The 11,161-nt window shown below is 55.5% G+C and overlaps 4 protein-coding genes across 12 annotated transcripts in view; 1 reads left to right on the top strand and 3 right to left on the bottom strand.

Moving 5' to 3' along the window:
- Window positions 1-2,971, bottom strand: part of LOC113204121 (uncharacterized) — a 31,292-nt gene extending 28,321 nt beyond the window's left edge. The window contains exon 1 of one of the 2 annotated variants that reach the window (XM_026419142.2): window positions 2,825-2,971. The gene's annotated coding sequence lies outside the window, so the exon portion shown is untranslated. The remainder of the gene's footprint in view (window positions 1-2,824) is intronic. The other variant, XM_026419143.2, reaches the window with a different exon arrangement.
- The window catches only part of LOC127748587 (uncharacterized), a gene marked incomplete in the record, with an annotated part of 33,343 nt that extends 30,333 nt beyond the window's left edge, over window positions 1-3,010 (bottom strand). The window contains 1 exon segment of the mRNA XM_052264710.1: window positions 2,911-3,010.
- The window catches only part of LOC113211202 (protein SON), a 37,412-nt gene that overhangs the window by 1,235 nt on the left and 25,016 nt on the right, over window positions 1-11,161 (top strand). The window lies entirely within an intron of this gene.
- LOC113211221 (uncharacterized) overlaps window positions 8,947-11,161 on the bottom strand; it is a 62,837-nt gene continuing 60,622 nt past the window's right edge. For 4 of the 7 annotated variants that reach the window (XR_008010854.1, XR_008010856.1, XR_008010857.1 and 1 more), the window contains exon 5: window positions 8,953-9,035. The gene's annotated coding sequence lies outside the window, so the exon portion shown is untranslated. Of the gene's footprint in view, window positions 9,036-11,161 lie in introns of all 7 variants that reach the window. The other 3 variants (XR_008010860.1, XR_008010859.1, XR_008010855.1) reach the window with 3 other exon arrangements.

Here is an 11,161-nt window from a genome sequence, read left to right as displayed (position 1 = left end):
GTTTGGATAGCCGTGGGATCTGTCGACTCAGTAGATTTGTGGACGTCCCCAGACAAGCCTCCACATAGCGCCAGGCAGATGGGTGGCCTACCCACCCGGCGAGCCCCGCGTCCGCCCCCCGGGCGCTGAACCGGACATCGGAGATGGAAAACCGGAAGCGCGGGGCGGGAGCAATCTAATTGGACGAAGAGGGTTCGTCCGGCGGGGCATTGAACAACTCTATCATAAACAAGAGAGTTAATCCAGGGATGCAAGCGCGCTCCGCTGAGTGGAAGACGCAGGAGGAAGGGAGGAAGCGGAGACGGAGGAAGGGGGTGGAGGGGGAGTGCGAGTCGGTGAGGCTGCGCGCAGCGCGCACTCCGTGGGCTGCGTCCCTCACAGTAACTCGCGCGCAACGACCACCGTCTACCCGGTCAGCAGCAAGTAAGTGCACTATTGGCTGTCGCGGGCGTTTTTAAAGTTATGACCACGACGGCGGCGTCCCGCCCCGCTCGGCAGAGACTGTTATGTGCAACCTCCATTTGGCCGCAGCGCAGTGGCGGTCGCCAGCGCCGCCGCGGCAGCACGTGCTAAAAGGAAACGGATCGCAACGACACCGCCGCGCCTCGGCAGCGACTCACCGAGCGAGCTGGGCGGCCTACCTGCCGGGCGGGGGGCGGGCGGAGCAGCGACGCGCCTAACAAATTGGGAAGGGTGGATGGGCGAGGGGGAGGGCGGCGAGGCGGCGACGGGTCCGAGCCGCCGGCGCGAAAGTCCTCGGCGCTAATGGCACCTATGAAGGGCGACAAATGGCAGTGTATCGCCGCCCCACGAACCGACTCGGCCCATTTACACCAGAACCTCCCCGGATTGACCGAAAGTGACCACGGGCGCTGCTAAGGCGGCTCATTTGTTTAGGCCCCTGATAGCGCGCGCGAGCGGGGCTTAGGGGGCGGCGCGCTAATGGCTGGGGTTATATGTATCCATCTGCGCACCTAAGCCGGCCCCGCCCGTCCAGGGGGGATCAAGCCCCGCATCCGTCTCACGGGCGCGGCGCGGCTTTCCGAGGAAGGCGGGCACAGGGCTGCGGCCGTGATCAAGCAGTAGTGCCGGGCACTGAGTGCGCAATGGGAGATGAGTAATGCGGCGACCAAACACCACACGACAAACTGGCAGGGAATGGCATGTCTCACGGCCGGCGTGTCGGCGGGTGCGCGGCGCGGCGGCCGGCCCCCTCGCGGCCACCTGGCCCTTGCTGCGCAGGTGTACGTTGGGCTGCCTGCCTGTCGGGCGCTTCGGGTGAGAGTCTGTGCCGTGTAGCGCGGGGCGGCGAACATCGCGCCACCGCACCGCCGCGGTGCCCCCTGGGAGAGCCCTACTCGGAGAACTATTTTCCCCGGGGGCGTCGACGCCGGCGGGCGCCCCCCGGTAAGCGTCGGTGAGACGGGCGGCGCATGAAACAGAAAGCGGGCCGGCGGAAGTCGCCCCGCCCCGAGACATATTCCGCCGCCGTACATCCCCGCCCGATGCATTACACACACCCATATTTTCCGCGCAAATCTTTCATGCATGAGAAATTTATGGCGCGAGCGAAGAGTTTGAGTTATGGGCCCCGGGCCGGAGGCGGGCCGGCCGCGGCGCGCTCCTTGCCTGAGCTGACTCCTGGGGGAGGGCGCCGGGCGCTGCGCAGCGGCCCGTGCTCATGGAATTAAGCGCGGTGTCGCAGCCAGCCAACTCTTTTCCTTCCGTCGCTTCCGGTCCCCCTCTCCCTCCAGCAGAGTCGAGCAGGGGCGCCCCGGGACCCACAAAACAAAACCTAATCTAGTCCGCAGAGAGAGCCTCGGGGCGGCGGGCGCGGCGAGCTGAAGGCCGTAGCCGTAGGGGTAGCGGGGCAAGGCGAGGCGCCTAGGGGCCAACAACCGGGGGGAGGAGGGGGGGGGGAGACGGCAGCGGCAGCAACGATCATAAACGTCGTGACCCACGCATTGCTTCGTTACATTAACCTGTGACTTGATTTTGATTGAATTACCATCAAAAAGATTATTTGCCAATGTCTTGCTGGTCAGACACACAAGTCAGAGGCGAAGAGCAAAGAACACTTCACAGTACATCTAGCATTCGATTAAAAATCAGTATATACCCTACGAATCAGATAACACCAAATTTAAAAACCATCAGGTATGTTAAATAATTACTTTTACTCTAATCAGTTGCCTTCACTGCACATCTATCTTAGAGGCCACAGTATAGGCATCCTTCGACTGACGTTGAAATCACTGTTTCCGACAGCTGAAGCCCGCAAATATTTAGGGCCTAAATATTTAGAACTTTAGAATCCGATCAAAATGACTCATTCATTTGGCTACCAGTTAGAGTACACTCATTTAAGAATGAGGATCAAAACCATAATACAACAGGAGTATTATCAGAGACTGCTTTCCTAAGCTAATCTGTGTTGATGATTACGAATCTGATAAAGTTTAAGAAATGTGCATGCTCTTGCTCAATCTTTCTATGAACTACCCAGTTCAACGTTCATCAATGTTCAACCAGTCATGTGAAGATTAGAGGTGTTTCCACTATTGGCACAGGCGTTACATAAAAGAGGGAGGGGGAGACTCTGCATTTTTGATGTTCAAAAGATGTTGACTAAAACAATGAAATCAAACCAAGCTCCAGAATTGCCTTGCAGGGAAGGGGGGTGGGGGTGTTCATTTGGCCCATGTGTGGAGGCGGTCCCGGCGCGCGGCCGGCTCGCCGACTAACCTCCGATCGCAAAGACCCCTGAGCCTAATGTTTGTCTAATGGGATCCCTGCCGTGACCAAGGGGCGCAGACACACTTACTTGTTTGGCCAAATATAGCAAAACGAATCGAAGACGATGACTCCAGCTGAGGATGTGCTGGACCTCGATGAAGCACTTCACACAACACACCGGCGAACGATCACAGACGTCCAGCACTCACGACTATTGAAACGGGCTTTGCCAAAGGTCAAATTACTGATGTTCTCATAAGTCTTTCAAGACGATAATTAGGAAAAACGTGTAAAACTGTTTGAAAAGGGTTCTTGGTGCAGTCACGGCAAGTCACAGTAGAAGCGCGCGAACCGAAATAAACGAAAGGATAGACTGAGATGGAACCAAGAAAGGCGATATGAGAAACTGCGGGTGCGCTACATCGGAGCGTTGCTGGTTTAAAACAACATCGCAAACACACCGCGACAAAGTCCTCACAAAAGAGATTTGTCACAAAACGTCAGGTCAGAATAATAAAAATTTGAATCACTTTCATGAGCTTTTGGACTCCAATTCGTCATTTTTCATTACAATACGTCATTTTGACGTTTTGCGACGAATCCACGTTGATAGGGAATGACCTCCCCCAGCTGGCTAATTGCAGGGTTCGACATCAGATTAACGTCAAAATGGAACATTTGATAGCCAAATTTTCTCTCAGTTGGAACGGCATTACTTTAACCTTTTCATTTGATTATGTTGCATCGCGTTTATCTGGCGAGTCATCCGGCTGAGAGGGGGCGGAGCGTTTGAGATGCTTCGCACCAGAATGGGAACAAAGCTTTACTGGTTTGGGTAAATTGGTAAATACCATACGGTTTGATCAATTGATTTAATCATTTAGGTTGTTTGATCGATACGACTTATTTCGCTTTTTAAATAAGACCAGATAAGATTAAACAAGGATTAAAAGCTTTAGTATGAAACAGCCATTGAAGATTGCTTTCGGTTAGTTTGAAACTCTTCTAAAATACGGATGTGAACAAAAATGTGAATCCATCCCATCAATAAAATCTTTGAATGGGTGTGACTGCGTTGTCCGGACGTCCGATGCGCGACGGTGCTCCTTTGGAGGCCAGTCCAGGCGATCATGAGCAGCATATCCCGAGGCACAAATGGCACAGAAACTCCGTGAACGCCTGCAGGCACATGTAGCACATGCAGCCGGCGCAGCAGACGCAGCACGCCTCGGCGGCCTCTGCAACAGGTCCGCGAGGGCACGGAGTAGACACCAGACACTTTGGAGCAGGCCTCAAATGGTGTGCTCGGCCAGGACTTACCGTTGTTACTGCTGGACTCGGTGGTGACGGTAACCACCTGCACTGGAGGGGGCGGGGGCGGGATGTACGAGATGTTGGTGTTGCCGTCGGGGTAGGGGTACTTCGGTGGCGGCTCCTATTTGTGACAACGAGACAATGACAGTCAGTAAAGGAGCGAGGAACCAACATTTATCACCCTGGGGACTGACTGACTCCTCTTCTTACCATGTTCTCCGTTGAAGTTCAGGAGGTCCTCCTCGGTGTAGAGAATCCACAGGATAAGCTAGCTGCGCAGCGCGGGCACTGCTCGACCGCACCGAGTGACAGGATTGAAGTAAATCGGACCATCCAACCAGCCAGTGTCAGGTGGGCGGAAGGGGCGGCTAGAGCCCGCGGTGACGCACAGCTGATAGGACGCGTGCACATATTACGTGTCAGTAGAAAAGAGGGGGGTGGGGGGCACATTGCGTCCACTGCTCGTGTGGGTGGAGGTCACCACTGTGCACACAGTATCGGTGGCGAAGGACAGCCGCCTCCGAAAAATACCGCCAGCAGTGATTAGTCATTTTTATACAACACTGCATGATGTCGATGTTCATTAGTCACTATCCGATCTTGACATTCCTATGCGTGACAGAGCTTAAACTGACAAAGTGCCTCAGGATGTATCCGGTGTATCTGCGGACGCCGCAGTGTTGCGGGTTTGCATTCCCTCTCGGGGCGGCAGGCGGCAGGTGCCATTTGGCTTCTTACAGGCGGAGGGAGTAGGCAAACCCGCAACACTGCTGTGTCCGCTCTGATACACGCGGTATAGGTCCGTGTATGTATATTTTCATGAAACTCCACAATATTTATTCTTTCTTTATTTTTGTCTTACACTTTGTTGTGCCTTTAGGCATGCGTCTCTACTTGTTGTAATGACTCAATCATTTATTTGTAAGGCTGCAAGTATGTGTGCAGTAGTGGTATTAAGATCCCCCCCCCCTTTTTCGGACAGTCTCAGATCGCACACCTGAAAGACAACATGCGTCTGTACGGCGTGGTCCACAGACCCCTTCCTTTATTTTGCTTATACTGCACCGCATGCAGGCGTGCGGGTGGGATTGCCTACCGTCTCTCGCCACGGCGCCTTCTGGCCCTGTGTGAGTAGGCAAGCCTGCCCACATGCCTGCATATAAGCAAAAATAAAGGAAGGGAGTCTATGGACCACCCTGTATGTCGGCGACCCATCGGCCTACCAATAGGTGCTCCTACAAACCCCTGAGTTTTGGATGCACTTTCCGAAAAAAAAATGGTCATTTTATATATGTCCCATCGTGATATCGGCAAGACTTTTTATTGTCTGAATTTTTGTTTGAGTGATACTCTTACACGTGTTTTGAACTTTTAGCATGTCGTCCTGCAAATGTTGTGTGAGTGTGTTTCTGTTCAGTTTTTTTTTATTTTATTTAGTTTTGGCCTCCCTTGTATGTGTGTTTACGACATCGACCATATGTCAATTTTAACTCAAGAGTAAGGAAAGCAAGGCACAAGATACCTTTAGTAGTTGGAGTCAGTTGAAACTGTGTCCAGTTATTTTCCATTACTCGTGAATCTTCCGAGTGTATATACGGTTGGGGTGGATTACGTTTCTCCTCTGCCTTCAACCCCCACCCCCACTCTTTCCTGTCTTCCGGTTCCGCTTGTCAAAGTTAAGAGAAGGTCAGAGTTTGCCAGAAAAGAGATAGAGAGGGGGGAGGGGAGGTCTTTTCCTCGTCCTCCCCCAATCAGGGCGCTCGGTGCTACCGCGCGCCAAATGAGCGAGGATAATGTGAGCTGGACAGAAAAATTGGGAGGATCTAATATATAAGACCAGGACACCAGGCAGGGGCGAGAGGCATCCCTTCAGACGGAGGGGGAGGGAGAGGCGGCCGAAATGGCTGGAAATTAGTCGTCAAGACAGTGGAATTTGTGGTGTCACGAGTCAGCCGCGGCCAAAAAGGCGAGATTATGCACCGCCGGGTGATCACGGCGCCCGGCCGCGCCTGGCGCCTGTCGGCGGCCCAGTGAGTTACGGCTGCGGCCGGGGAGCACGGACGACCGCTGGGCATGCGTGCTCCCGCGGCCAGCCAGCAGCCCTTTAGCAGGCCGTTTGATACATGTGTTCAGCAGGAGAAGGATGGCGGGGGAGAGAGTCATCATAGTAATCGTTTACAAGCGTTTTTCGACAGTGGACAGAGAAAAGGTGCATTTATTTCAGATTATTTGAAGGACAATACTGCGAGTATGGGCAATGGAGAATGGAGAAAATAAATAAAACAGGTAATTTTAACAACGGCCAACCTTGAAGACCGATAACAGATGAAACGGAAAGCAACATAATCCTTTCGTCATTTTGAGATTTTTCTAAAGACTAATTTTTTTTCAAAGCAGTCGTTCCTTTGTAGCCTGGGTGGACGTTTCCCATACCTTCACTCCGAATGCAAATTTTTGATTAGGCACACCGACTCGCACTCATGCCTGCAAGGGAAGGGACATGATATAACATATAATGATTTAAACTTACTGTCCTAAGTCGTACAAGGTAGGTAGTAGTACACAGCAGCGTAGAGGATTGGAGTTGAAATTTATGGAGTTGCTGAGGCCGTTGAGGACGAAAGTCATGGCAGAAATAAGTTGGAGGAGTTGAATCTCACTTTTAAAACAAGTGTAGAGACCACTACTCCACTTAGTCCGACGCCAACTTTTTTTGATGGTGCACGGTGACGGTTGGTGACGATTGGTGGAAGGGAGATAGTCCTCGAAACAGCGCCGGGGAGTACCGAGTTCCGACTTATCTGTCCCCTAATCCAACTCAAAGGCACACCTTAAGAAAATAAAATCCCACGCAAGACCACGACCGCCGCTTTTTCAACACACATCGAGCTCGTGGTTTATTCAACAAACTGCATTGAACCATAAAGTGCATTCGTAGTTACTATACAGCATGTACTCGCCACGGTCTGAATACCTGCGCGTGGCACTCCCAGGCTCGTTGCGCTATCAGAGACAATAAACACTCCAGAGACAGAGAGGCTTATCAGAAGAGTCTTGTTCAGCCCAAGCCACCTCACAGCACACGAGCCGACAGGTTCGTGGCAGAGGCTGATCAAGCTACAAAGTTACTCGCCCCGCCCCGATACCTAGAACTGCTGGGAGCACACGGGCGACGCGGCGACGGCGAGGTGCTGGCTGACGACCAGCCCCGTCGGTGAGCTGGAAGAGTTAGATCTGGCAGGCCGAGTTCAAAAATCACTGCCGAGATCCCGACTTCCAACTCGCCGCCGGGGCCCTTTGGCTGCTGGGGTGCTGCTGGCGCTGAGGTGGCCGACGAGGCGGTGAGTGAGGAGGCGCGACGCGCGCGGGGGCGGCCGGAGCACTCGGCGGGCCCTGCGCGCTGGCGGGCACCTGCCCGACTGAGGGAGATCCACCTGACTGCGGACACGAGGGTCCTATATAGCCTGGCGAGTGATAAGGTGTGGGGCCGGTGATAAGAGACGCCGCGCCCCGCCGCGCCCCGCCGCGCTCCACCACGCCTCGCCACATCATCGCCTTCTGCCTGCCCCGCGGCTCAGTGGACGCCTCCTCCCCCCCTTCCAAAATAATTTTGAATACGCGCACTCGTGTGTCGGGGCGCGCCGCAGTGCTTACGGCACACTGATACACCGAGCAAACACTTGTCCCCTTCCCCGCCCGCCTTCCCTCCCGCGTCCCTCCTCCCCGAGCACCGACCCACCCCTTCCGCGCAGCCAGGTGTGGGCCCGTAAGGACATGAGTCAGCATCGAGGAGCAGACGAGTGGTATTTCCCCTCACGAGTGAGAAATGGAATATGGCGTGCCCTACTGCGGGCATGGTTATTAACAAAATTATAGTTATTATATACTATATACGGTCAATCGGTGGGCTACTCGCCAACACCTGCGCCCTGTCTCCCCTCCCCTCCCCACACGCGCGCTCAGTGTATCGCACCTCCTCCATGAATGGGGGAGGTCGCCCCTCCCTGCCTAAACGCGACTCCTACCGCTGCTATAGGCCGGGCCTGGGGCCGGGCCGGGGTGGGCTCGGAGGCTGAACAGTTGGCACGATTAACTAATAATCTGCGGATGACTCGCGGTGTCAGCGACACATCAGCGACATGTCAGCCACCGGAGCGGAAGTGACGAGCGGGTGACGCGTCATGGACAGCCTGCCATCTGTGCTCAAACTGATGTGAGCATCCCGTTTGTTAGAGTAAAGTATAGGCACAGCTCTACAAAGCCCCAAGGACAAGAAACGTCGCGATATCTCCGTAAAAGGATGCAGCACCCTTTCCCAGGAAATAATCATTGCATAGATACTGCTTGGGTGTTCGGAGGAGGCCACCATCTCGACCTTTACTCTGCCTCGGTCGGTCCCGCGTTCCGGTGGTTATGCTGCACTGCATGCAGACGTGCGTGCAGGTTGCCTACTTTCCACGTCCCGAGAAGGCGCTGCGCCTCGCCCCTGATACCGCACCTTTCTAGTGATTTGGCAATTTCCGGCCCAGTTTCGGCGTTTGGATTGGAGGTTGCCTGATGTGATAAACAAAACATCTTGACTCCACTCCGGGCCACTAGTCGCGGCGGGGGACGAGAGTCAAATGGTTACCTCCGGCCCGGACCCGCGACCGGAGCAGCGGAGGTTGCCGGGGCGGGGGTGCGCCGGCCGGGCCGGACCCGGGTGTGCTGAACCGGAACAGAGAACACGGAACGAGTGACCAAGTGTGTGTGTAAAGGGGGAGGTGGGGGAGGGGGAGCACATTACTTCCACGCGCTCTGCCGCCTATTCAGCGAGATCACTCAAACATTGTACATAATTGTGAGGAGGGTGGGGGCGGCTGGGTGGCGCACAGGTGGCGCCCGGTGCATCCAGTGCAGACAGACAGACAGACAGACAGACAGACAGACAGACAGACAGACAGACAGACAGACAGACAGACAGACAGACAGACAGACAGACAGACCTCGACACAGAGGGAAGAAAAGAATGAGGACACGTTGGTGACGAAAAAAGACCGGGGACAAACGAAATTGAGGAATCAGAGATCGACGGATGACAAGGACGATACGAGCAACCAAAGGATTGAGAGGCCAAGTCTGTGGAAGGGCGAGGAGGGAGGTAGAGGAGCGGAGAGGGAGCGAGAAGAGCTGGGCGCTGCAACGAGGGCGGCGGGGGTGGCGCCGTAGGGCCGGGCCGGCCGCGGGCTGCAGGTGAGGAGCGCGCCGCCGCGGCCCGCGGCCCCCACAAGGCGCCGTGGCCAGCCGGCCCGGCCCGCACTGGTAGCTCCTCGCTGATAACGGCCTCCTTATCGACGGGCTGTCCGTTTCGCAATTAATCCGGCGGTCGCTCTATCTCACGTAATCACCAAAGGCGTCCGCCCCGCCGGCCCCGCCGTGGCCCCGGCCGAGCCCGGCCAGAGAGCGAGCCCGCCGTGCAACGCGGTCACAACCACCCCTTGCGCGGGCCTTGCAGGGTCCCGATCTGAGATCGAACTCTTCTTCGAAGCGGCGGGCAGCGCGTCAACAACCGATAGCCGAGCAGACTATGGGCGCTGCACAAACGGCCTGACCGACGGGGAAGGGGTTCATGTCGTTGAACTGGATGCAGCCGTGACAGGTGCGCGCGTCGGACGCGGAGGGGGCGCGGAGATCTCTAAATAAACAGCTCAGATTACCAGCGTACACATTTGAGCGGGGTGAGCCCGGCCAGGGCTTATCTACCGATGGCATCTTAAGACCCGACCATCGGTACCGCTGCTCGGGAACTGCAACGGCCCAAAGGAAAACCGCGGGGAACTATAAGTCTTTTCATTTACGGGAAGAAACAAAAGGCTCGAAGTGCAAGTTTCTTTCGACTGACACTTCACCTCTGACAGTGGACTGGGCCGCAGCTTAGTGGCACCACCCCAGCTCGGACTCCTAATCACTCGCGAAGAAAATAAAAATGGAAATAAAGCTCGGGTAGATTATGAGTCGAGTCCTGCCGACCCTTTACAAATGAAAGACAGAATAGAAACAGAAGGGAAAAAAGTCTTCGTATAATAGGCACTAATCCCTGGTGTACTGGAGCCGTAATACCCCCCACCCTCCAACAGGAATTCACATCGCAGATTATTCATTTTGTTCGTCTGACGTCGCGGCGGCGCCCCGGGCGCCGCGCAAGTGACAAGCTCTCCTCCCCCACCCCCACCCCCCTCTCTCTCTCTCCGAAGAGCTCACTCCGTGATGAATCGTTTTGCTCCCTCCCTCTTAAAACAAAACACAGCGCGCCGATTTGGGAGCAGAGGCATAATAATCTGGTGTCTCCGTCGCAGCCGCTGGGTCAGTGTGCCGCCGGACAGGGCCGGACAGGGCCGGACAGGGCCGCCCTGGCGCCGAGCTGCAATGATTTACTCCTCACAGGCGCCATCGCCGCGGTGGGAGTAGATTTATCGCGGGAACAGCAGCTGCCGGAGAGAGAGAGAGAGAATGATAGAATGAGAGAATGAGAGGACCCACCCCTGGGAGGTAATTAAAGCTCGTGGTCATCGTCACGTTCGTGGGGCGGAAAAAGAGGCCATGCCATATCGTGTGGAGGACACATACCCACCCACGTGCGAGTGAGAGCGAGAGGAAGGGGAGGGGGAGGGAGAAAGGGCGCTCATTATTCGCTGCAGGTTTTGATATATTTCCTGCTCGGTCTGAAGCCGGCCGGCCGGCCCTTCAGCGACGGCCAGTCTTATCAAACGGGCTTACTGCGCACCGAAGAGGCGAGCCGAGGGGCACGACGGGGAGCGGCCCGCCCCGCGCGGCCCGGGCAGAGACACTGCCAAAGGAGCGAAAGCCGGGAAAAGAACCGCTTTGAAAGGGTTTGACGGGGACACTCTCGGCATTTTACTCCTACCCTCCGACGAGCACGTCTCTCTCACTCTTTCTCCCTTTCTCGAGTTCTTTTCCTCACTTGCTCTCCGTTTCTCGGCCCCCTCTCTTGCCCCTCACTCTTTGGCCACATAAATCCTTCAATAGCAAGTGGAGCGTGGCCCAGCGACAAGTGAGTTCGGAGGGAAGGACCAGAGTCTTAGGGGTCCTGGGTGCGTATTGGGGGGGGGGG

This window comes from Frankliniella occidentalis, unplaced genomic scaffold, assembly GCF_000697945.3.
Source record: "Frankliniella occidentalis isolate FOCC.00 unplaced genomic scaffold, Focc_3.1 Scaffold21, whole genome shotgun sequence".
In the NCBI taxonomy this organism is placed as follows: domain Eukaryota; kingdom Metazoa; phylum Arthropoda; class Insecta; order Thysanoptera; family Thripidae; genus Frankliniella; species Frankliniella occidentalis.
The sequence above is the reverse complement of the archived record's forward strand: the minus strand, read 5'-3'. Positions and strand labels throughout refer to the sequence as shown.